This window comes from Castor canadensis, chromosome 11, assembly GCF_047511655.1.
Source record: "Castor canadensis chromosome 11, mCasCan1.hap1v2, whole genome shotgun sequence".
NCBI lineage: Eukaryota > Metazoa > Chordata > Mammalia > Rodentia > Castoridae > Castor > Castor canadensis.
In genome coordinates, this window is record NC_133396.1 from 47,063,709 (window position 1) to 47,090,631 (window position 26,923).

A 26,923-nucleotide genomic window follows, 5' to 3' on the forward strand; every position below is an offset into this window, starting at 1 on the left:
TAAAAAGTTCTGACTTAATGACTATGTACAAATCAAAATTACAAACATAATACCAGGCTAGATAAGGTGGCTCACACGTGTAATCCCAGCTACATGGGAGTGGAGGTCAGGAAGATCAAGGTACCAGGCCAGTCCAGGTAAAATGTGAGACCTCACCTCAACCAATACACTGAGTGTGGTGGCACATCTGTCATTATGCAGGAGGTCATAGGTAGGCGGATTCCAGTCCAAGCTTACTGGGCAATACTGTGAGACCCTACCTGAAAAAAAAAAAAACTACCTGAAAAAAAAAAAAAAAGGATAAAAGGGTTGGGGGTGTGGCTCTGGTGGTAGAGCACTACTAGCAAGTATCAGGCCCTGAGCTTAAACACTAGTACCACCAAAAAAAGAGGAAGAAGGAAGAAGGAAGAAGGAAGAAGGAAGAAAGGAAGAAAGGAAGGGAGGGAGGGAGGGAGGGAGGGAGGGAGAAGGAGAAGGAAGAGGAGGAGGAGGAGGAGGAGGAGAAGAAGAAAATTAAAGCAATGAGATACCATTCCCATTTATCAGGATGACTGACAAATGTTCACAGCAGCTTTACTCATTATAGCTCAAACCAGAAATAACCCAAAATGTCCTAAAGGTGAATGGTTAAAGAAACTGTGGAACATCTATACTACAGAATATTACTCAACAATAAAAAGGAATGGACAACTGATACATGCAATAAGTTTGATAGACCTCAAGGGGATCATGCATAGTGAAAAAGTCAATTTTAAAAGGTTTTATATTATATAACCCCATTTATATACTATTGAAATAACAATAATTATACAGACGAAAAACAGATTAGTGGTTGCCAGGAGCTAAGTTTTGGGGGCAGAGCGTATAGGGAAGATTGTAAAGGAGTAGCGTAAGAGAACCTTTCAGTGATAGAGCAGCTCTGCATTTCAAGTGTAGTAGTAGCTATATGAAGCTACAAACATAATAAATTCATACCGAACATATGCACATGCATCTGCGTGCATATACACGTGGGCACACAAGGGTGCAAGTATAACTGAAATCTGAATTAAGTCTGTGGATTACACTAGTATCAATTTAATGACGTTGTTATGTACCAAAGTTATACAATACGCATTGGGGAAGGACTGGTATATATAATCTCTCTGTACATTTTTTAAACAATTTCCTATGAATATGTAATTAATTCAAAATAAAAAATTTAGAAAAAGTAAATGACCAACAAAAAAGGTAAACAAATCCCTAAAAGATATGGAATAGATTCCAAAAACTTTTCTGTACACAAAAGGGTAACTTAGATATTTGGGGGACACTTCCTCAATGAACAATGGCTGATTATGCAGTCCCAATGCTGTTCTTGTTCTCATCTTGTGCTGCCTGGCCTAAGCTGCTGGAGATGCCCAGTTGTCCTGGTCCTTATCTAGCTTGAGCAAGAAACTGCCAGGGGCAACCAAAAGGAAAGAACTTCTATCTAAAGAATAAGGGATAAAGCAAGAGAAGGTTATGATCAAGGATATGACCCATCGAATCAGTAAAATCCATGACAAGCAGCACAAGGTCAAGGTGATGAGAAAGTGAAGAATGATGACAATGAATTGCAGAAGCTAAATGAGCTGTTTAAATGTGTTCTTGCTTCTCAAAAAATAAGTAAATTACCAATCTCAAACCAATGGTATGTGTGTTCTTCCTTCAAAGACAGCAGGGGAAAAAGCTGCTTAAAACATGAGTCTTAGCACTGTTTTCTTCAACAAAATTGCTTATATACTTTCAATCCTTCCTTAAACCATAAATCATATAGATACTAAGATGCATTTTTAAAACTAGTAACATCAGCTGAAGTATTCTGTTAAACAGCCCATTGTCAATGCATCTATAAACCTCAAACTTAAAAAAAAATTAAGAGGCTAACAATGTGGCTCAAGTGGCAGAATGTCCGCCTAGTAAACAAGAGGCCCTGAGTTCAAACTCCAGTACCACTAAGTAAATAAGAAAAAAAGAAGAACATCAAAATAAAAAGCACTTGCTTTTCAAAAGACAAAAATGAAAAGACAGCCAGGCATTATGGCTCCATTCTATAACACCAGCTACTTGAGAAGCTGAAAGGTAGAGGACTGCACAAAAAGTTCAAGAAACCCAAACTCAACCAATAAAATTTGGGCATGGTGGCATACACTCAGTTATGTGGCACACATAAATAAGAGGACTGTGGTCCAGGCTGGTCTGGGCACAAATTCGTGGAATGGTTCAAGAGGTAGAACACCTGCCTAACAAGCCAAATCACAGAAACTTTTTTTACTGGGAGAAAAAATTTATAAGACATCTATCAGAAGCCAAGTGTGATGGTTCATGCCTATAATTCCAGCTTCTTAGGAGGCAGAGGCAAGAGAATCTCAGGTTTGAGACCAGCCCAGGCAAAATTAGCAAGACGCTGCTTCAAAAACAAAATACAAGCAAAATGACTGGGATGTAGCTGAAGTGGCTCGCTAAAAACGTGCAAGGCCCTAGGCTCAATCCCTACCACAAAAAACAAATAAACAAACAAAAAAACATCTGTTAGGATTGGGGTATGATTCAGGTGATAAAGCACTATACTGGAGATTCTGAATTCAATCATGATGGGGGCAAAAAAGCTACTTAGGAGGCTGAGATCACGAGGATCGAGGTATGAGGCCACCCCAGGCAAACAGCTCAAAGACTTCCCATCTCCAAAATAACCAAAGCAAAATGAGCTGGAAGCATAGCTCAAGTGATAGAGCGCCTGCTTTATAAGCGTGAAACCCTGAGTTCAAACTTTAGTCCCACCAAAAAAAAAGAAAAGAAAAGAAAAAATGGACTGTAACAAATGCTGGCTAGAATGTGGAACAACTGAAATTCTCACACACTGCTTTAAGAATGATACAATTACTTTGAAAAACAGTTGCAGTTTCTTAAAAACATACTTACCACATGTCCTACCTATTACTCCTAGATGTTTACCCAAGAGAAATGAAAACCTATCTCCACACAGAGTTACACTTGAATGCTTTTAACAATTTTCTTTATTAGTGTGTATTAATTGTACAAAGGGGTTTCATTGTGGTATTTCCATAGATGCTTACAAATATACTTTGATCAATTTACCCTCTTTAGTATACTTTCTTAACCCTCCTTCCTTTTCCCCTCTTTTTCAGAACTATTTGGTGGGTCAAACACTGGAAAAAAACCAAATGTTCATCAACAAGTGAATAGATATAAACTGTGGTATAGCCATACAGTGAAGACTACTCAGAAATAGAACAGATTTTTGAAGCACTCCACCGCATGGATAATTGTCAAATCATTATGCAAAGTAAAGAGAACATCAAATTCCATCTACATAAAATTCCACTTATATAAAATTCTATTTATCAAATTCCATTTATATAAAATTCTAGAAAATGCAAACTAATATACTGTCACAGAAGGTAAATTAGTGGTTGCCTAGGGAAGGCTCATGAAGAATGAGCTACAAAGGAATACAAAAAATTTAGTGAAGAAGGACATAGTCATTATTTTTGTGTTTATGGTACCAGAGTTTGAACTCAGGACCTTACCTTTGCCAGGCAGACACTCTACCACTTGAGCCAGCCCATGTTTAAGGTAGCTTAATTCAGTGATGGTTTCACAAATGAATTCTTAAAATTCATAAAACTGTGTAATTAAATATACATAGTCTGAAGTATATTAATTATACCTTAGTAAAACTTTCTTTTTTAAATGGAGGAATGTGGGGGCTTGGGGATGTAACGAGGGGGTAAAGTGTTTGGCTAGCATGAGTAAGGCCTTAGGTTCAATCCCCAACACCACAGAAAGGAAAGGATGAGGGATGACATTTAGAAGGATATTAGTCTGAGCCATCACTTCAAATGCTAAGAGTCTCTAATTAGGGGCTGATTTGATAAAGAAAATTGGACATGGCTACTGAGTACCTAGTATGTACCAAGGCCCTGGGTAAGGTATTTTGTGTGCTATCTAACACTGGGAAAGTCCTGCAAACTGACATTGATAATTCTATTTTACAGACAAAGAAGCTAAAACTCAGAAAGGACAAGTACACTTTCTTCACCAAGGTCCCACAGCTACTAAGTAGCTCAGTGGGAAATTCAAACCTTTGATTAGGTTAATTCCAAAGTTCTTCACAGCATTACAGCACAACCACTACCTTCTGAAGGTGAGAAAATGATCTCAAAAAGGGATGTGACTCTCAAGGACACTTTGTTTCTGTCCTTTTATATCTGGTTCTAGGACCAAGAGATATCATGGGGTCTCTATTCAGAGGCAAGATACCTCTGAATTGAGTGCTTAATTTTTCCAGAAAATACCCTTGCAATTTTAGTAATAGTGCTCCTATAGATTTCCTGGAAAACAAGTAAAACACCAGTCAAAACACATTCTGGCCATTTCTACCTCAGCTATGTCTCTAGCTCAGTATTTTTCTCACTAGAAGTTCCTGCTTAATTCCAGGGTCACTTAAATATATGTTCTCTCCTGAGCAAGCAGAGCTGCAGCCAATAGAATGGCATGCTGGCACCAAACCAGTCTTTTAGTAACAGGGCCCAGGAGGAGAGGGCCTGCCATTCCAGCAGCTCATTTGTAAGAATTATAAGTAGACCTTGTATGACAGAGTTTCTGCTTGCCAGATGTTTTGGGAAGTTTGCCCCTCTACTATTATTTTGGGAGAAGGCAATATTTGAGGGGTAGCAAAGAGCAGTAACTCTTTAATTATATCAGGCAGGTAAACCCTGTGGAATTCCAAACAGCAGATCTGGAGTGTCTTGTATCAGAAATTACCTCAGGGTGTGAAGGAGCAGAGATGTGAAAGTAGCTTCCTAAGAGGCATACCCCATAAGACTTTTAAGGAACTTCTAAGGAAGTTTTGGGTTCAATAGTAAGAAGGAATAAATAAAATTACAACAATTCTGATAGAGCAGGGAGAGATTTGACAGCTGATTCAGACAAACTGCTTGAAACCCACTTCTGTTGGCATGAAGTTTCAAAAGCACTTAGGGCTGAAAGTAAAAGTTAATAAGAGATAATATTTGCAAACATCCAGATTCAAAGAAAGATTCTTTAATACGGCAGGCAGAGGGACAGAGAAGTGCCCAGCTTCTATCTTACCAAATTAACTCATTTTCTTTCTTTTAAAGGCTTCCTAAAAGATTTCAAAAAGAATCTATGAGAGTTTGTAAACAATTCCAAAAAAAAACAATGCTGAGACAGGTAGGGCAGAGAGGTACCTAATATATGAAGGATCTCTTGGAAGGCTTTGGAAGAGTATGCTATTTCAGGAAGCTTCCAGAATGCAAGGAGTACAGCTATCAAAAAACGTTAAGGGGTCAGTACTAAAAAATGAGACCAATAATAAGACTTAATTCTTTGGAATATTGCACATTCATCTGGATCTGCTGCAGCAACTTACCCTAAAATGGATCCTCAAAGCTTCACAATCAAAATCAATGCCTAAACTAGATTGTGTAAGTAATGACTTCATCCAATCTCACCCACTATGGTACATCTAGTTTTAAAGTAGAAAAGAGGTCAGCAGAAAAACAGCCAAATAAAGCAATCATGCCAAGGAAGAAAGTGAGAAAAGCAGCACTCAATGAAGGTGCCTAGAATTCCAGCCAGTAAGGCTCCTTACCTAGAGGCTCTAGAATGGATACCCTTTCATGATAGCCTTTCCAAATTTGTATTCAGCTAACTGATTCATCATTTGTCAATGCTATCTATAATTTGACTTGGTCCCCACCTTGGTGCCAAGAGGTGGAACCAGCTGGAGGTCTTTACGTCACTTTAGGCATGACCTTCAGTAAAGGAGATAGGAGACCTTGGCCCCTTCTTTCTCTCTTTGGGTGTCCTGGTCATGAGGTGAGTAACTTTAGTCTTCCACATGCTCAAAAGCAACAGCCAGCCAACCATGGACTAAAACTGTGAGCAAAATATACCTTTTCTCTTTTTTAAGTGGATTATCTTAGTTAATCACAGTCAATAATAGTTAAGGAAATCTAAATATGTTGTTTGAAATACATAAAACTAGTTTTACAAGATTAAGTGCTTTTGTTTAATTTATTCCTCTACACATCATCCCAAAGACTTGTGACAGCGGGGGGGGGGGGGGGGGGGAGAAATAATAAGAATGAAGACTGAAGAATTCTAAAATCCTAAAGAAAAGTGACATAATACTAGAAAAGATCATGAGTCACTCCACCAGTCCTTTTTGCTTTAGGTTATTTATTTTTAAAAATAGGGTCTCCTACTGGGTGCTAGCTACTTGGGGGCAAAAAAAGGGCTGGCAGAGTGGCTCAAGCAGTAAGAGTGCCTCTCTAGGAAGTGTGAGGCCTTGAGTTCAAACTCTAGTGCCACCAAGAAAACAAAAACCAAACAAAAGATAGGGTCTTGCATTTTTACTCAGGGTCAGCCTGGACCACTGTTGTCCTACATCTAGCCTCTCTCATAGCAGGGGGATAACACTACACTTCAGGGTACCACTACAACTGACTTATTAGTTGAAATGGGGGTCTTGCTAACTTTTAACTTTGGCTGGTCTTGAACCACGATCCTCTGGAATAAATGGAATTACAGAGCTACCATGCCTAGCCCTAAGATTCTTATTTAAAAGGACTAACTATATCAAAATGTATATGCAATACATACATATGTAAACATACAAGAACAAGTATGAAAGGGGAATTGTCTAGAACGTAAACTTCAATTTATGGACTTTTGTGATATTTCTAAAATAAAAAAGTATATAACAACATGTTATAAGGCAAAGGGGATATAAAAGCTAAATTTATATTTGAATGCTGGTATAAAGAATAGTGTTTCATAATTCTAGGATCAGCACCCCTGCCAAGCACTTTTTTAAGCACCAGTTTTACTTTATTTTCTTGGTGAGATTTCCTCCATCTGAAGAATAGAACTGACCTGCTTCTGCCTGGTTCAGAAGACCTAATAGGTTATTTATAGAGCACTGCCTTGCTTCTTAAAAAGGTATCATGCTAAAAGATGATGAGTGACCACAGACAATAAGAAACAAAATAGCAAACTTGCCTTCATGGCCCTGAATGGCCATTTTCCCACCCTCACTCTCCAGAGCTTACCTCTTGCTTCTCTGTTATCTAAGTCCCTCCTTCAAGATCCAGGATTAATTAAGCCTGTACTGTGCTGTCTGATAGTCCTCCTTTCTCTGGACTCTGGAAGTATTTCTATCCATAGCACATACATGACTGGGCACATAGCTCAAAGCTGCCCTAGTACATGATTTATGATCCATCAAGTTCCCCCATGAGACTAGAAATTCCAATAGGTTGGGAACTACCTCACAGACTCCAGTCAATCTCACTTCAGTTCATCAGTTCTAAGTGGTACTTCATACGGTGTTGGACCAATTCATTCACACTCAGCATTTACTAAGCAGCTACTACATGCAAAGTCCCATGCTAGACATTTAATTTTCAAAGATGGATCAGATATTAACCAGACCCTCAAGGAGCTGCAGATTAAGAGCTAGGGAGAATGGATCAAGTGGCAGAGCACCTGCCTACCCAGTACAAGGTCCTGAGTTCAAACCCCAGTTCTGTCCTCTCCCCAAGGAGGTGAAGACTAATAGAATTTGGACACTGAGGTATGCAGTTAACCATACATCAGAGACACTGAAAAATACCTTAGGAGGAAAAAAACCGTATTTGGGGGGGGGGTAGGAAGTACTAGGGCTTAAACTCAAGGCCTCAGGTTTGCTAGGCAGGCACTCTACCAGTTAAGCCCCATTTTCAGCCCTTTTTGCTTTAGCTATTTTTCAAATAGGGTCTCAGGGCTTTTGCCTGTTACGGATCTCAGACAGCAATCTACCCGCCTATGTCTCCCAGTAGCTAGGACCACAGGCAGACACCACTACACCTGGCTTGTTAGTTGAGATGAGGTTTCACTAACTTTTTGCCCCCAAGGCTGGCCTCAATTCTCCCAATCTCTGTCTCCCAAGTAGCTGGAAGCACAGACTGTGCCAGCACACCCAACAAGAAAATGTGAAATTTTATGAATGAGGAAATTCATTGCTATCTAGTTTGGGCAGGGAAAGGGTACAACCAACCTCAATATTCATGAATACAGAAGCACTTACATAAATCATGAGACATACATGATAGCAATTCAAAAGAATAAGACACCTCTATTTGTAAAAATATGTGCATATGAGAATGATATAATAATTAAAGCTACTATTTTCTGAGTCCTTACTATGTGCCAGGAAGGGGAGCTGGACAAGTGAAATTCAGAACGTACAGAGGACAGGAGGCAGAGATAGTAAGATCGCAGTTTGAGGCTGGCCTGGGCAAAAGTTAGCAAGACATGATCTCAAAAATGGGCCAGGAGTGGTAGTATATGCCTGTAATCCAGCTATGAGGCAGATGGCGGTACAAAGATCACTATCTGAGGCTGGCTCCTGCAAAAGTAAGAGACCTTATCTGAAAAACAAACTAAAAGTAAAGGACTGGGTATGTGGTTCAAATGGAAGAACACCTGTCTAACAAGCATGAGGCCTGGAGTTTAATCCCCAGTATTGCCGGGGAGTGGGGAGAATACAGAAGTAAAAAAATGCTTTCCTAGTTGCATTCCCTTCTGCAGGCCTAGCTATATTCTTGTCCCCAAGATTGTTGCAACACATTTCTTTTTTAAAGCTATTTCAAGATGATTCTGTTAGTTTCAAATACTTCCAACATAAAGGATAAAGAAGAAAAAAACAGGGTTGGCATTTGTCAAAACTGACCAAACAGACCACTTCAAATCTGTGCACTATTGTTTATGTAAATTGTAACTTAAAAACAGAAACAGTGAGGTTGAGACAGTCTTAGTTTATGGAGGGCACTGGTTCCAACAACAGAAATATTGTGCATAGGAAGGACTGCTTAGGTGACACAATGGATGATTTGGTGCTCTGCCCAGATCCCCTCCAGGACTAAAGCACTCATCCCCTCAGCTGCTGGGAGTATTGGCAGGAGTGGCTCTCAACTGAGTTCCACATTTGAGGTGCTTCTCATATGTCACTCCACCAGTGAACTGTTTGCTAGGGAAAGGAAGGGGGTACAAAGATTCAGCCCCTGTGGTCTCATCTGGGACTACTCTAAAGGGTTAAGCCAGCTCCAGAACTCCTTATAGGACTGGCCAAGGCTTTTGTTACAGCTGTAGTGCAGTTCAACTTCTCCTTCTGCCTCAATCCTTTTTTCTTCATGCCCCCTCAGGTGTTACAGGAAGTTGACTGGGGAATGAGCTTTCTCCATACAAACGTCTTTTTTTTTTTTTTTTTGGGTGGTATTATGACTTAATTCAGAGCCCACACCTTGAGCCACTCCACCAGCCCTTTTTTGCAATGGGTTTTTTCAAGATAGGGTCTCTTGAACTATTTGCTTGGGCTAGCTTAGAACTGAGATCCTCCTGATCTCTGACTCCTGAGTAGCAAAGACTACAGGCATGAGCCAACAGCACACAGTCCTCGTCTTAAGAAGTTACTTTACCTGGAACCTAACTTGCAACACATAGAAATAGGTAAGTTAAGGTTGAAGAAGCTTGAGCCCACAGGTGAAAATGTCTGGCAGCAAGTGAAAAATATTGGCTAAAGCTCAAGAAAAAGATCAAAGTTGTAAAAAGATTTGGACAGGAGTGGTCCATAGAACCCAACAATTGAAATCAGGAGATTTTACAATATATCAATGGGGCAAAGAGAAAAAGAATGTTGGGTGAGAACTTTAGTAAATGATGATATTTAGGATGCAGGATGAGAAACAGAAGACCCCAAAAAGAGGCAGAGAGAAAGGGAAGAACAAAAAAATGTACAGAAAGCATTTCTGGAAAGTCTGTCGTCATCAGAGGCAGAGGCTACCAAAAAAAGGTTAAGAAGAATGAGGCACGACAAATACTTAATAAATTCTAGTTAATTAAATTGAGTGGGATACATAGCCTGCAGGATACCCAGCTTCTGTAGGATGGTCTGCAGCAACTTCAGTCTTATGAAGGCAACACAGAATCTATCTTAATACTCTAGGGCAGAACTCACCACTCTTAAGCTGATACACAAAGAAAAGCTGAAAAAGATGTAGTATATAAAGCTAAGTGAGCCAAGACACAGTTCAGCTGTTTGAGCAATTTGGAAGCAACCCCTTCTGAAAGGTTTCTTATTAAAAGAACATTTCCAGGGATCTTCTGAACAAATAGCTGGGGTCCTAGAGAAGAATCAGTCCTTACCGATCAAATTCCAACTTCCGTCAAACCCAAAGACTTTGAAATACATAGATCTGATTCTAATACAATTTTTTTTATCAGACCATAGTTTTAAAAAAGTGAGATAATCATTGAGAACATTAGCAACATTACACTGCTTTGAATGCCAATAGATGAGCTCTTTTTAGCAATGACATCTTAACAAAAATAATGAACCACATGAACAGGTGTTATGTGACTTCCAGATTTGGCTGTAGTATACAGAAAGAATTTACCTTTTGTGAATAGAAGGCATTTACCTTCTGTTTCTGTACCCAACACAGTTACGTAATACTGTTAATAATTCACTGACTTTCCCTGTTTTCTTCTGGGTGTGGCTGGGGATCCCCACATCTATCTCTGCCCAACTCCACCTGCCAAACCTGCAAGTCAAGGCCAAGGCGCAAAGCATCGCAGACTTCCCAAGAGCCAGTGTGACTGTATTTCTTTGTAGAGACCTGAAAACCTACTGGAGTTCTAAAAGTCAGCACCAACTTCAAATCTGATCAGCATCTCTGAAAGTCCCAGTTACCATACAGCTGAATAAAATACTTTTTTACAAATTTAACGCCAGCATGTCTGTGTTTGGAAACTTTGAAAATACATGTTGTATGGTTTACTGCACTGGAAAAGGTGCCAATAGAGTTTCAAAGGAAGGGAAGTGTATAACTGTTTCCTTTCAAATGCATTTTCCAATGGGATCCATTCAGGGAAAAGGCTGGAACTAACTAAAACATTATTAAAAACTGCTATGGAAAGAGACAGGGAGATGGGAAAAGATAAACCCCAAAAAGAGGAATACATAACCAAGACTAAGCTAGACATACAAGCAGAAACAAAGGAGAGCTGGGCAAAGAAACAGGTTGGATAGATGGAATTTTGTCTGGCAGTTGCTATTCGTGGTTTCATATTATTGCAGATCAATTGATCAGGACTGCAGTGCTGCTGGCCCAGTGGCACAAGACAAACCACAGAGTTGGCTTCAAGTTCGGCACTTGTGAACTGCTGACCTTTGGTTTTCAAACCAAAAATATTCTTTGGGAAACAGTAACACCAGGTTCTGTCCAACCAGTCAAGCAACAACGAGGACTACTAGCCTGAAGTTAACACCCTATTCGGTTACATCAGGCACAAACCCTTTCTTGGCATCAACCAGGAAGTGTGCAAACCTGAAACCACACCCTACCAAACTAACTCCAGCTTCTGACTCAACCAAGCAGGCAATGATAAACAGAAATGCCAGAACAAGTGACATGGCATTTTGAAGTTGGCTGAACCAGGACCTACTCAAGAGGGAAGGCCAGTCCTCACACACAGAGCCAGAGATACAGCAATTCCATCTGAGGTCACACGTGCACAACTCCATCCAATACTTAGCATCGGGTTTGGTGCTGTCTCACAAACCCATTATATTTCTGGACAAAAAAAATTAACACTTTTTTTTTTTCTAAATTCACCAAAGCTAGAGTGATGCCAAAATTTATCACCTAAACTGAGATACTTTGAAGAGTGAAAGAGTGTGCTATAAATAATTCATAAACAGTATGGAAATATCAGAATGAAACCCCTCACTCTGTATATATGTTAATAAAAATAATTTTTAAAAAATCATAAATAGGGTCTATTTCCTGGGCAAACCAGGACTTATAGTCACCCTAGCCCAAGTTGTAGTAGCTTTTCTTTTCCCTGGATAGATACTATAAAATCTTAGCTCAGAAGAATCTTTTTTAAAAGGCACGACAGAACTGCTCCTGATCAGTGCCAAAGTGCCTTCTTTTCGAGTTCCTCCGATGGACAGGTAAACAAATCAACTAAGCTAACTACAAAAACTAACAAGAAAGGCTGAGATGACCAATTAGGATTCTGGAATTCAAAATTCTATGCAGCATCTTTAGGAGAAAGGGGGATTGTGCCCCAGATGGGTTTAGTGTGGCTGATCCACAGCCTCCCAGTAATAGACTAGGCCCTTATGTCTCAGCCAGCTTCAAACAGCAGGGCAAGCAGACCTTGGTGTAAGTTTGGTGAGTTCCAGGACATCACTCTTGAGGGTGTAATAACCATGGGCTGTAGCACACATGTTGAGGGATGAGTGAAAAAAATAAACAGAGAGACAAAAGAATGAGGATGCACTGCCAATTTCAATTGTGCAGCTTTTATTTTTAAATGCTTATCAAGCTGAGAGAGAGCAGAGTTCTTGGAAAACAAGGTTTTCTTTTTTCCAATGCCAGCGTAAAGCACCCTCAAGGACGGGCACTGCACACACTGTAACAACAAGGAACGTGGCTTTGCATCCTCCCAGCAGCATAGTCTGCCATGGGTCCCACGCGGCTCTGATTTCGGCTTAGCTGAAACTCAAAATAACAGGCCCACTGCCCCTGTTAAAAACTGCTCCTTTTACATTTTTTATTAATCTCCAAACTGACTGTGTTAGAATTACAGCCCATTACACACAACTCTGTTCACTAATAAAATAAATTTGTAAAAGGCCTAATTACTACTTTTACTGAACTATACTGTTTGGGGATCAAGTACAGGAAGTTCAGGGCCCAACCAATTGTCAGCTAGGGGATGAGGGAGAGGTTGGGAGAGAGCCTAAGAGTCACCAGCAAGAAAGAACATAAGGTCCAGAGACAAGCCTCAAAGCCCAGGCCCAAAAAGAAACAAAGGGGCATTAGCCCTGTTTTTGTTCTGAATAGCTCTGTGAGGATACATGCCATCATGGCACTTTGGGAGGCCTGTCACGAGTTATAGAGGCCTATGCTGCCCACGCCCCAGCTCAGCAAAAAAAGGGAAGTGCAGTCCAAGACAGATGGATCCTGCCTGGACTCTGAGCAGAGAGCCTGAAGAGTTTGATCAGTAAGGAAATAACCCATCTTCCCACTTATCCTCCTTACCACCCCAGTCCAGGCCCCTAAAGAGTAAAAGCAACAATGAAAGCAGGTGACTTCATAAGAACTATGTCATGAAGGTGAGGTAGACTGCCACAACTGCTGGGCTGTGTCTATACCACATCCCAGAACACTGATCACAAACTTGAAAATGTTACACGATGAGCTAATCAGTCCTTCACCAGGGCCAGTGCTGAGAAATCTGATTAGAAACTGGCAGTCAACTCTGACACATTCATAATAAAAGGTGTGTATTAAATAAACTACTCCAAACCTTAAACAAATAGTAAGGGCAAAGCATGACTATCATTCTTAATTTTTCTACATAGGATCTTCCTAGGCAAATCCCACCTATCTCTTGGACTTTGATAAATGTTATTTCTCTTCTAGAACACATGAAAAATCAACCACTACCAAAGTATCTCTTTTGTAAAGAAAACCTGCTATGGCAGGTAAGCTAAACCTGTGGTGGACACTCATTTTGGGAATGACCAGGCTGGACATAGTACTTCACTGAGGCAGAGGGGTCTGCAGTCATTCTCTGCATGCCACATGTCTAACTCTTAAAAAAGTGAGGAATGCTCTCAACGGGAAAAACACAGCAGCAAATGCTGTGATACTAAAGCCACAATCCATGGGTCCCTGGAGCCTCTCAAACTAAGCTGCCAGCTAGGGAGCTAACACTAGTTTTGGATGAAACACAGCTCTGGTAGAGTAATTAATTTTTTTCTTAACTAGGATTACATTAATTTTCAAGGACTAATGGAGTCCAGCTGTAATGGGAAGAGTGGCTGCTGATGCACAAAAGCACTTGTGCATACAACATTATAAACACACACACATACACACTCACACAGAGACCTATAAAAAGGATCCACTATAACAGGATATTTTTAGTATCTACAATGCTGCACTAAAAATACAGCTATGGCTGATACATCATGGCAGAACTATTCTCTCCCTGTCCCTTCAGGAACAGTTTAAAACATTTATTTTTGTTTCCTTTTGCGATGGTCAGAGTAGAGAGAGAAAATAGCAACTCATTGATAAGAGGAAACGAGAGAGACATGAAAAATTGAAAACTACCTAAAAACTCATGGAGAGGTTTATTTTATTAGTTCTTAATAAATATCTTGCAGATTTCCTCAGGAAATACACCAGATCACATGTAAAATAGTTTGATACTGATGTCAACTGCATCAACATATGAAGTCTATTAGGGTGAAGCCGCAGCAGGGTGATCAGTGTGCTGAAAAACTCCACAGTACTTTTGGGCGGGGGCTGGGGGGGGAAATCTCACGGTCTTCCAAATTCTTCGAGAGGTAAAAAAGTCAGCCAAGACGCAGAGAGAGAGAAAGAGAAAAAAAAGATCCCACATCCTGCTTTCAGCTGCCAGCAATGTGAAGTGCCCAGAGATTAATTCTACGTCTGGCCTGGAAATGTGACTTTAAAGCATGAGGGAGGGGAGGTGGTGGGGGGGAGATGAGGAGGAAAGAGGAGGGCAGGCTAACTGAGGCTGGCAGCAGGCCACCAACCCCCTCCCAAGCCATGTTTCAATGTAGACAGAAGTAAACCCCAATAGACAGCAGCGCTTCAGCTTGCCAGAGCCTTACACCAGCTGCAGCGCATCTCGCTTTCTCCACTCAGCCCCAAGTGCAGATGTTCCCTACAGCATCACTTCCGCTAGACTTTCTTTTAAAGAAATAGCACACATATGTGGAGGCATTTCCACCCCTTCCCAAAAGGGCTCTGAGCCTTTAGGGGCCTCAAGTAAAGTAAAAATTCTGATGGTAGGTATCAAGACAGTTGAAAGAACTGCTCCAGTCGTCCTTCCAAGGGAACATCCTGGGCTAAAGACCATTAGGTAATTAAAAGGAATTTCTTTACAAATTTGGCTTTCTAGTCTCTTGAGAGTGAGAAAGAGGTCCTCCGGTAAGAGGCTAAGAAAAAAGGGAGGGAATATATGCTGAGGATTTTAATCCTGGTTTCTCAAAGCAGCCTATTGCAGCATGACGTCTCAAAGGGGTTCTTTATCATCATGGAAGTCAAATAATTATAAAAATACAGTCCCACATTTTGCAAGGCACAATTGCTTAGCTACAAGGATAAATTTTTTTAGAAAGTTTACATTTGTGAATTTCTTATTTGCCTAAACTCATTTTATACACTTCAATACATCTTAGCAAATCAATCACTCACTACTGATTGAATACTTAGTTTTAAAGTCAGCCTTGAACACTGTTAGGGACTTGATAAAATCTCTTGTCCTCATGAATACATACTGTAGTTGAGGTATCTATATATTTTATGAGGCTAAAACACTTGCATTTTAAGAATCAGTGACTATTTTCTACTTGGTCTATCATATTGGTTCCTCTGGAATAAAAGAAGAGTCAAAAGAATCAGCAATATCAAAAGAAAACATGATAACTGATAAACTCTCAAAACCACAGAGGCTTCTTTTGAAATTCAAGTTCAAAAGAGGAAACAGAACCTTGTTTTATCTTTTTGGTTTTGGCAGTACTGGAATTTGAACTCAGGGCTTCACACTGTTGGGCAGATGCTCTATCACTTGAGCCATGCCTCCAGCACCAGAATCTTCCCTTAATAGGAGGAAACAAATACTGGTAATCAGTGGCAAACATACCATGGGGAAGGTTTAATTCAATAACATTTATTAAATGTCTTCTATGAACAAAGTACTAGATATAGAAACAGGTTTAGAAGAGGTTAAGAAATTTCCATGATGCAGCAAGTAAATAATCCAATCACGCTTAGAACCTAGTTTTAGCTAACTACAAATACTTTATTTTTATCATTACAATTTAAAAAAATGTCTTTTTTACTAAAGTACTGTTATCATGCCAGAAAACTACAAAAATATTGAGAAAAAATTTAAAACACTCATAATTCCACTATTCTAAAGAATGGTTAAGTTTTTATATATATCTACCAGCCTTTTAAAATTCAGATGTCTAATATGTGTTATTTTATGAATATATAATCAGTCACAAAGTTCATAACCATGAGGTCACATGGCATTCAGAGATTCCACCCTCTTCTTCCAAGAGTCAACCACCCAGAAAATGAAAAAGTCACCACCTAACTCTCCACAGTGGGCACGATAGATCTGTTCTATTCCTACATTTTCTCTGAACTCTAAAGCACAGAAATTTCAAAAACATTACCCTCTTATCCATCCTCCTACATACCAGCCACAGACCAAGACATCAAGTGCACCAACTCACTACATACACAACAGAAATGCTGCCCTTAGCACACTTTCCACAGTGCTTCCAAAGACAAAGAATAAGGAATGAATGAAAAGCCATCAGAGATTAAAGGAATCACCCATACCCAAATGATTGGCTAAGTATGGTCCCATAAAGTGGTGTCATATGAACCCTCACAAACACAGCCTACTACCTCACTGTTCAGCTCAGTACATGGTTTAATCCAGGATCTTTTATCCTGAAATGGAGAAGTACTTCCCACATTCTGTTAGAGCACAAATGATTCATTCATTAGTTAATAATAAAAAAAAAAGGATAACTGCAAAAGATAATCATATTCTTTCCTCCCTGAAGTAATAAGCCAATAAGACTATTCACCTGCAATACTCATGCTTGAATTATTCCCAGCTAGCAAGTTTTCACCTGAGGTGAAGCAAAAGGTTTAATTCTGACAATGCAGTCCATGACAACTGCAACTTTACTTCATTCAAGTAATGTATAAAAATGGGCTGATTTGCTGGTTGGGGAACTTTTACATCTGATCAAAAGATCTACCCTCACTAATACATTGCTCTTTTACTTAAGCAAGTAAGGTTTTCCACATCTCTTACCAACTGTGTAAATGTAGCCAACAAATGGTGCTACAAGTCCCTCCAGCTGATAGGAACAAATATACATTTGCAGAGGTAGAAATGAAAATAATTTGTAGCCAAGCTTGGTGGTGCATGTCTGTAATCCCAGCAAATAAATCATGAATTAATGACATAACATAAAATTTGAAGCCTTAGCCAGGCTCTGGTGGCTCCCACATGTAATCCTAGCTACCCAGGAGCCAGAGATTAGGAGGATTGCGGTTCAAAGCCAGACCAGGCAAATAGTTTGTGAGACCCTATCTCAAAAATACCTAAAACACACACAAAAAAAGGGGATGGTGAAGCGGCTCAAGGTGTAGGCCCTGAGTTCAAGCCCCAGTACCACAAAAAAAAAAAAAAAGAAGGCTTTTGTACATTTAAAAAAATCATAAAAGAAAAAATGAAGGAACTTTCACAAGCATAATAAAAACCAAACACAAATAAGAAATTACCAATAAATATACAAAGGACTACCAAATCAATCATCTGAAAAAGCTCAAATAAATTGAAAAGAAAGAAACTAGAGCTGGGCACCAGTGGCTCACACCTATAATCCTAGCTTCTTGGGACAATGAAATTGGGAAGATTGTGGTTTGAGGCCAGCCCCAGCAAATAGTTCGTGAGACCTCCATCTCCAAAATAACCAGAGCCAAATGGACTGGAGGTGTGGCTCAAGTAGTAAGTACCTGCTTTGCAAATCCCAGTACCACCAGAAAAAAAAAAAAAAAGAAAGATAGAACATGACTACACAGAACTATAAAACGGTAATAAAACATACAAAAAGATTTCCATTTTTACTAGTAATCAAAGAAATGCAATTTAAAACAAGACAGGATGAAAGACAGTTTGATAGTTTCTGATAAAACTAAAAAAAACTAAACTTTTACTTACAGTAAAAGTGATCCAGCAATTATGCTCCCTGGTATTTACCCAAAGGAGTTGAAAACTTTTGTCTACATAATAACCTACACATGGATGTTAATAGCAACTTTATTCATAATTACCAATACTTGGAAGCAACCAAAATGTCATTCAATAGGTGAATGGATAAACTGTGACACGTCCAGACAGTGGAATATTATTTATTGCTAAAAAAAATGAGCTATTTGTCTGGGGGTGTAGCTCAAGTGGGAGAGCACTTGCCTAGCATGCATAAGGCCCTGAGTAGAAAGAAGGAAGGGAGGGAAGGAGGAGGGAAAGCAGAGGGATGATAAAAGCTCTGAAGACCTGAAAAGACTTTTTTTTTAAATTTTTATTTTATTCATATATGCATACAATGTTTGGGTCATTTCTCCCCCCTTCCCCCACCCCCTCCCTTACTCCCCCACCCCCTCCCTCTCCCCTCCACCCCCTCGCTACCAGGTAGAAACTATTTTGCCCTTATCTCTAATTTTGTTGAAGAGAGAGTATAAGCAATAATAGGAAGGACCAAGGGTTTTTGCTAGTTGAGATAAGGATAGTTATACAGGGAGTTGACTCGCATTGATTTCCTGTGCATGTGTGTTACCTTCTAAATTAATTCTTCTTGAACTAACCTTGACCTGAAGACTTTAAAGAATTTTTTTTTTTTTTTTTGGTGTATGGGAGGGAGCAGTACTGGGGTTTGAACTCAGGGCCTTGCACTTGTTAGGGAAGCACTCTGTCATCTGAGCCACACCTCCAGTCCTTTTTGCTTTAGGTTATTTTCTAGAAAGGGTCTTGTTTTTTGCCTTGTCTGGTCTGGGACCATAAGTCTCCCATGTAGCTAAAATTATAGACGGGCACCACCATGCTCTGGGTGAAAAGGGAGGCGGGAAGGGGAGGAGGGAGAGAGGGGGAGGAGGGGGGGAGGAGGGAGAGAGGGGGAGGAGGGGGGGAGGAGGGAGGGAGGGAGGGAAAAAGAAAGGAGAGAGAGGGGTAGAGGGAGGAAGAGGGGCAGAGACAAAGAAAGAGAGAGAAAAAAAGGAAGACAGAAAGAAAGAGAAAGAAAAAGAGAAAAAGAGGGAGGGAGGAAGGGAGGAAGGGAGGAAGGGAGGGAGGAAGAGAAGAAGGGAGGAAGGGAGGAAGGGAGGGAGGGAGGGAGGGAGGGAGGAAGGAAGGAAGGAAGGAAGGAAGGAAGGAAGGAAGGAAGGAAGGAAGGAAGGAAGGAAGGAAGGAAGGAAACTATAAAGTGGTACAGCTTCTTAAAGAAAGTAACCTGGAATATATTTATCAAAAGTGTCAAGACTCAAACCCCTTATTCTGACAACTGAGCTTCTGAAACTACATTCTAATAAAATGTAAACAATGGTTTTATGTATAAAGATGGTATTTATAATAAGTGAAAATAGTATGACCAAACATTCTATATTCAGTATCTTTTCAACTATGTTAAAAACTCTTGAATACATTAATGTAGGAAAATATCATTGCCAGGTAATTGGCTTATAGGTAGTTTCTACTTTCTTATCTTTTGTAGTACACTAAACAAGATCCAGTGGTACAGTGCTTGCCTAACAAGTGCAAGAACCTGAGTTCAATCCCCAGTAGGGAAAAAAATAAACCAAAAACAACAACAAAAACACTAAACAAGCCAGGCGCTGATGGCTCACACTTGTAATCCTAGTTACTCAGGAGAATTGAGGCTTGAGACCCTATCTCGAAAACACCCATCACAAAAAAAAAAAAAAAAAAAGGACTTGGTGGAGTGGCTCAAGGTATAGGTCCTGAGTTCAAGCCCCAGTATCACGGGAAAAAAAAAAAAACCCACACTAAACAAGACAACCCAAAATGCTAATTTTTTTTAAATTCACATAGTTTGCATAAATAGGATAGAGTTATAGAGTTGCTCTAGTAAGGTGATAGTAAAAATATGGTAAACAAGTACAGAAGGAGAAATTAAGAGAGTATTTATGGGCAGGAAAAAAGACAACTCATGCTGCTCTAAAACAATTTTGTTTTATAGAACCCAAAGATATTAACTCCAGGATTAACAGTAAATACAAGGGCTGGCTAAGTGGTTCAAGTGGTACAGCACCTGCTGAGCAAGCATGAAGCCCTGAGTTCAAACCCCAGTACCGGAAAAACAAAAACAAAAAAACCCAAAAAACAGTAAATACCAAAGCTCATTAATGTTAGGATGCTAAACATGCATTTGGAAAGTCACCTTAGTAGAAAACAAGGAAGGACAGTAAGATTATGAGCAATAACCCACAGAACAGATGCCATCAACCTTCACTGCTCACAATGACTTAAGTGACAAACTATTCTTTGACTTGAACTCAAGTTAACAGATGTTCATTGAGAAGTTACAACAGGACACTGTTCTGACCTGTTGCTCACAACACTTCAGTGAATAAGACAGGTCAAGCATTTCTATCTGCAGGGAGCTTACATTCTTGCAGCCTAGTCCCAGAAAAATGTAAATAATAAACATATGCACAATAAGTGGTAAATTACTTACTATATGGGAAATAAGTGCACAGGATAAAAAGAAAGATTAGGACTGCAGGGTGGGAGCAGTATACAGCAGTGTTAAATAGGATGATTGGGGCAGGCCTCATAGGAGGTGAGGTATTCACCATGAGGCTATCTGGACACAGAACATTCCAAGTGAAGAAAACACCTAATCCAAAAGCCCAAAGGTAAGGGAATCTCCAGCTTCTTAAGAGGACCTGTAAGAAGGTCAGTATGGCTGAAGCAGAGTAAGTAGCCATTGGGAGAAAGTAATGAATGGGTCAGAGAGGCAATGTAGAGGGTGGAAGGAGAGGTTCACATACCTTCTAAAAATTGTGGCTTTTACTCAAGTAAAATGGAAAGCCAGTGGAGATTTTGCATAGAGGAGTGACATGACACAGACTCTCTGTGTGCACACTTGTGTATGCATGTTCAGAAGGGAGGGAGGGAGGCAAGGGCAATAAGAGATATCACTTGGAAGTTTCAAGACTTTCTAGACTGTCTTTTTTCCCCATTTAAAAAGAAGTTTTACCTACAATGGGTATTCAGACCATGTTTGCAAAGAGGGCTTCTCTTTTCTGATGTCAAGTCTCCTTTGTATTTTGTTTTTGTTTTGTTTGCAGTACTGGGATTTAAACTCAGGGCTTAGGCTTGCTAGGCAATAATAGGAATGGCCCAAGAGTGACAATGGCCTAAAAGTGTGTTCTTAACAGGCATCTCAAAAGTAATGACTACCAAACATTTCCCTCTGTTCAATGCCCTGACATGAGTTCTGGGCATCACCCTCTCTCAGGGGAGAAGTGAAAAGAGGTTATGCAGAACAGACAGTGATGACGTCACAGATGTGCCTCACAGAAATCCCCAGTGAGTTCAGCTCATAACCACTCTATGGTGATTTACTCTACCCTACCAATGCCAGCTGGAGAAGAGAGGAAGAAGAAAGCTGACACAGCCTTTAACACTGGACAGGCATTATGAGATCTTTCTCCCTCCAGTCCCTGCCAGGCCCTCCCCTCTTCCAACCACTGATCCTTGCCTCAGAAGCCAAAGTGTGAACAGCACGTGTCTGGATTTCAGAAACCTACCCAGAGTTGGAAATTCCCTATAGCGTGTCAATTGCTGCATCTGCTGTTGGCACTTGGGTCAAGGGATCACATGGGCATTTTTTGAACTTAAGCTTCAAAATGAATTTTATAGCTGAAGAGAGGACTTAACCAAGCTACAAAGCTCCAATTACCCTAAGTACATTCCAAAATATATGACAGTCTGACTTCTGAAAAGGAAACTGAACCATGCAAGCACTGAACAGTTCTAAGAACAGCAGCAATCAAGAACAAAAGCACAGAGTACCCTGACTAATGGAAAGGATTTTATGGGCCAACAGGGTTCACCAGATATGTAATGTAATGTGGCTGAAACAAGAGAGCACTCTTTTCCAGATCTCTAGCTCACACTCGTTTGACAATAAATAGTTTCTATCACTTCAGCTGCAGGCTTCCCAACCCCTTTCCTTTACCTTTCTTCTCCACCCAATTAGCTCTCGGGGTAAGACTCTATACATTGAAAACCTCTGGAAAAAATTAAAAAGTGGGAGCCTGATATCAGCATCTGCCACAAGACAAGGTTGTAAATGGGCAGGAGCTAGAAAAGGAGTTAGTCTTCATAAGAGCAAGCATTAAGCGCTTGCCACCCTGGATATTGGTGTTCCAGTTACCTGCTCACAGAAGAGCTGAAGAAACAAAAGCTTCAAGTTTGATGGTAAAAAGTCAGAAGAAATCACAGCATTTTCACTAGTCATATGGCAGGGAGACTAAACACCTAGATTCATTCTTCCAATGTCACAACTAATTAGTCTGGAGAAAGCATTTTTAAAACTTTTTTTAAAGCATTGATGAGCTAGTAAAATAAAATGGAGATGTACATGAAGGAGTAGTAAAATGCTTGCCTAGCAAGCACAAGGCCTGAGTTCAAACCCTAGTACTGCTAAAAAACAGAAAACAAAACAAAACAAAAAAATAGGATACCATGGTCAGGGATTGAGTAAAGGTAAATATGGAAATATAACTGGCCTTCAGAAAACTGACTACTGATGAATCTGAACTTTGATTTCCAAGGCTTTATCAGTATAGCCAACATAAAGAGAAATTCAAGATGTCTGCCATAGCCAGGCGTCAGTGGCTCACACCTGTAATCCTAGCTACTCAGGAAGCAGAAATCAGGAGAATCTCGGTTCAAAGCCAGCCCCACATGACCCTATCTCAAAAAAACCCATCACAAAAAACAGCTGATGGAGTGGTTCAAGGTGTAGGCCCTGAGTTCAAACCCCAGTACCACAGGGGAAAAAAAAGTCAAAGCAGATGACAAAGAAATCTATATATTTAAAAAATAAAAAATATGTAAGAATTAAAAATAAAAACTCAATGGGGCATATTTCAAATACATATATGATCTTATCAATGGGGCATATTTAACAGCAAATTAAATATAGTAAAAGGAAGGTTCAATGAATTAAAAAAAAAAGAGTTAAGGATATTATCTGGAATGTGGCACAAAAACAGAGACAGAAAAATGAAATAGACATTTAAGAGACATCAAAGACAAAGGAAATCTAACATATGTCTAATCAAAATCACAAAAGGAAAAGAGAAAGCATGGGCAGAGGCTGTATTTAAAAAATGAATACTAAGAATTTTCCAAAACTGATGGGGAAAAAAAAAAAAAACCTCAAAGATACGTGAAGCCTAATAATCCTCTAGCAGGAAAAATAAAAAATAAATTCAAACTGAGACAAATCACTAAATGTACAGAACTTCAAAGATTTAAAAAAAAAAAACAAACCTGGAAAGCACCCACAGAGAAAAACATTACTTTTAAAAGAAAAACAATTAGAGGTACAGACAACTGACCTTAGTCAGCACCGCTGGAAGCACAAAGACAGTAAAATATCTTACATGGGCTAAAGGAAAATAATGTGAACCTAAAATTCCTAGTATGAGTAAACACAATCTTTTAGAAAAGAAAGGTAAAATAAAGCTTTTTTTTTTTTCAAACAAATAAAAACAGAAAGTTTGTTATCAAAAAGCTTCACTAGGGCTGGAGGTATGTCTCAAGTGGTATAGCACCTACTTAGCAAGTGTGAGGTCCTGAGTTCAAACCCCAGTACCACAAAGCAACAACAGTATTCTTCACAAAATAAATTCAAAAGAATGTAATTCAGGCAGGAAAAAAGTGGTATCAGGAAGAGTCTGAAATGCAAAACTGAATGTTGTAAGAAGTATATAGGTGAGTTTATCCAAACCTTTACTATGAAAGTAACAACAAACAAAACAAAACAAAATTAAAAAAATAAGAATCTGTCTTGAGCTAGGTGTGATGACTCATGCCTTTAATCTCAGCACTCAAGAGGCAGAGGCAGGATGACGGTGAGTTGAGGCAAGCGTGGGTTACTTAGGAAAACCTTGTTTAAAAACAAAACAGAATTTGTCTTACAGGCCTTAAAAGAAAAAAAGAATTAATAAACATGACAACAAAAGCATATGAACATAAACTAGAAAGTGAATAAATATAATTTAAGTGTTCTGTGGTCCTTTCATTGTTAAGGAGAATGAAAAATGCTGATTATCTTTTAACTTTTGGGATCATTTTGCTTTCATTCCTAGGGTAATCACTAAGAGAAAAAGAAACTCTGAGGGACTGGTTATGAAATGGAAAAAATAATCCATCCAAAAGAAGGTAAGAGTGGCTAAATATGGGTGGTACAATGCTTCCACAAAACCCCAAACAAACAAAAGAAGATTTAAAAACAAACAAACAAACAAAAAAAAAAAAACAAAGGAAGGAAGGAAGCAAGCAAGCAAGCAAACGAACAGGCAGGATGAAAAAGCTCTGGGAGAAAATATTGCAAAACAAGTATCGACTAAAGAGGCTTTATATCCAGATTTCATGAAGAACTCTTTTTTGGTGATACTGAGGTTTGAACTCAGAGCTTCGCACTTGCTAGCAGGCACTCTGGCACTCTACCACTTGTGCCACTCTTTTATAAAGAACTCTTAATTAATAAAGACAATTTGATTCTAAAAATGAGGAAGAGATTTAAGCTTACCAAAGAAAATGTACAAATGGGAGGTAAGCACATGAAAAGTCATTCATTAGGGAAACACAAATTAAAACCAAAACAAACCACACACCCCCTAGAGTAGCTAAAGCAAAAAACATGAACAATATCAAACGTTGGCAAGGCTGTAAATAAAGTGGAACTCTCATATTGCTGGTAGGAATGGTCCAACCACTTTGGGAAACAGTTTAGCTCCTCCCTCCCTCCTGCCTTCCTTACTCACTTTCCTCTCTCTCTCTTTCTTTTTGGTGGTAGTAGGGCTTGAACTCAGGGTCTCATACTTACCAGGCAGGTGCTCTACCACTTGAGCCATTATGCCAGCCCAAGGATTACTTTTGTTTTTGGTGGTTCTGGGGTTTGAACTCAGGGCCTCACATTTGCTAGGCAGGCACTCTATCATTTGAGCCACTCCATCAGCCCTAGCAGTTTCTTATGAAATTAAACATACTTACCATATGACCCAGCAATCTACTCCTAAGTATTTACACAAGAGAAATGAAAATACGTTCACATATATAAATGTTCATAGCAGTCTTATTCATAATAGCTCCAAACTAGAAATAACACAAAAGTTCACTGACAGGTACCTGGATAAACAAAAATGCAGCATCTCCATATAACAGAGTACTACTCAGTAATGCAGAAAAATGAAATATTGATACATATAGTAATATGGATTTACTAAGGAAAAACAGCCAGACACAAAAGAGCACACACTGTATGATTCCATTTATATGGAACTCTAGAAAAAAATAGATCTAAGTATATTGACAGAAAGCAGATCAGCAGTTGCTTAAGGCCAGGGTGGAGATCAACTGGGAAGGGCTCAACAATAAACTTTCTGGAATAAAGGAAATGTTCTGTATCTTGATCGTGATGATTAGTTACTTGGACATATAAATTCACCCAAATGATTAGAATGCATGCTTAAACTGGGTGTACTTTCTCCTATGCAAACTTTTCCTCAATAAAGCTGACTTAAAAAATAGGATACAACATATAAATTCAAATATACCAATAATTACAAATGACTATCAATGCTCGTAATAGCTCCAAACAAAAAGAACGCAAATGTCCATCAACAGAAGAATAAGCTAATAAATGAATAAAATGTAGCATTAATAACAATGAAAATAAATGAGCTACCACTGCGTGCATTAACATGGACAAAACTCACAAACATTACATGGAACCAAGCAAGCCAAGGGAATAGAATATAAGTTATATGTTAGCATAATTCCGTAATTCCATTTATATGCAAGCAAACTATGTTATCTTTAGAGATACATACTTAGATGATAACACTATAAAGAAAAGCAAGAGGGTGCTAGGGATGAAGGTCAGTGATAGAGTGCTCACCTAGAATATACAAAGTTGAACCTGAGTTGGATCCCTAGCAACACAGGGGAAGGGAGGGGTGGGGGTAGAAGAGAAAAAGAAAAAGAATGAATTCTACTTATCAGACCATAATTACCTATGGTGGAGGGGAAAGAGATAGCTATAGCTATTATGGGGATGAAGCATACAGGAAGCAATTTTTTTGGGGGGGAGGGTAGTACTGGGATTTGATCTCAGGGCCGCAGGCTTGCTACGAAGGTGCTCTACCACTTAAGCCACACCCCCAGTCCTTTTTGTTTTTTGGAATGTGGCCTAACACTTTGCCTGGGGAAGCCTGGACTATATCACCCTCCCACTTGGCTGAAATGACAGATATGTACCAACACATCCAGCTTTACTGGTTAAGATAGGATCTTCCTACCTTTTGGTCTTGAATGCCTGGCCTGAGAGTATCTTAAGTACTGATGATACTCTTATTTCTTAGCCCAGGTTGTAGGTACATGTATATTTACTTTATCTTCTTTTAAGTGTTTTATATACTATCATATTCTTTTCTGTGTGAATGATATATCAACCTTTGCCCCAGGCCAGAAAAAGAAGCACAGTCTCTTTGAATAGTATGTAAAAAAAGCTTCTTTTAAAAAACAGACAGTGATACTAGAAGTGATCATTAAAAAAAAAAGTTCCTAGAGAGACCCTCACCCAACTTTTTAGAAAAACACTATATATCAAGCTGGGTGCCAGTGGCTCACACCTGTAACCCTTGCTACTTGGAAGACTGAAATCAGGATCTTGGTTTGAGGCCAGTGGGTGCCTGGGGGACAAGACCCCATTTCAACTAATAGCTGGGCACAGTGGTGCATGCCTGTCACCCCAAGCTACACAGGAGGTAGAGATCAGGAAGACCCTGGCTCCAGGACAGCCAGCTGAGACCCCATCTCAATGAAAAAAAGCTGTGAATGGTGATGGGCCTGTCATCTCTGTGACAACAGGAAGCTTAAAATTCACAGGATCATGGTTCAGGCTGGCCTGGGC

At 39.5% G+C, this 26,923-nt stretch overlaps 1 protein-coding gene across 9 annotated transcripts in view; it reads right to left on the reverse strand.

The window, feature by feature from the left end:
• Smg6 (SMG6 nonsense mediated mRNA decay factor) overlaps positions 1-26,923 on the reverse strand; it is a 266,332-nt gene that overhangs the window by 136,212 nt on the left and 103,197 nt on the right. The window contains exon 1 of one of the 9 annotated variants that reach the window (XM_020169125.2): positions 157-259. The exons of the other annotated variants lie outside the window; for them this stretch is intronic. The gene's annotated coding sequence lies outside the window, so the exon portion shown is untranslated. Of the gene's footprint in view, positions 1-156; positions 260-26,923 lie in introns of those variants that run through there. 9 annotated transcript variants of the gene reach the window in all.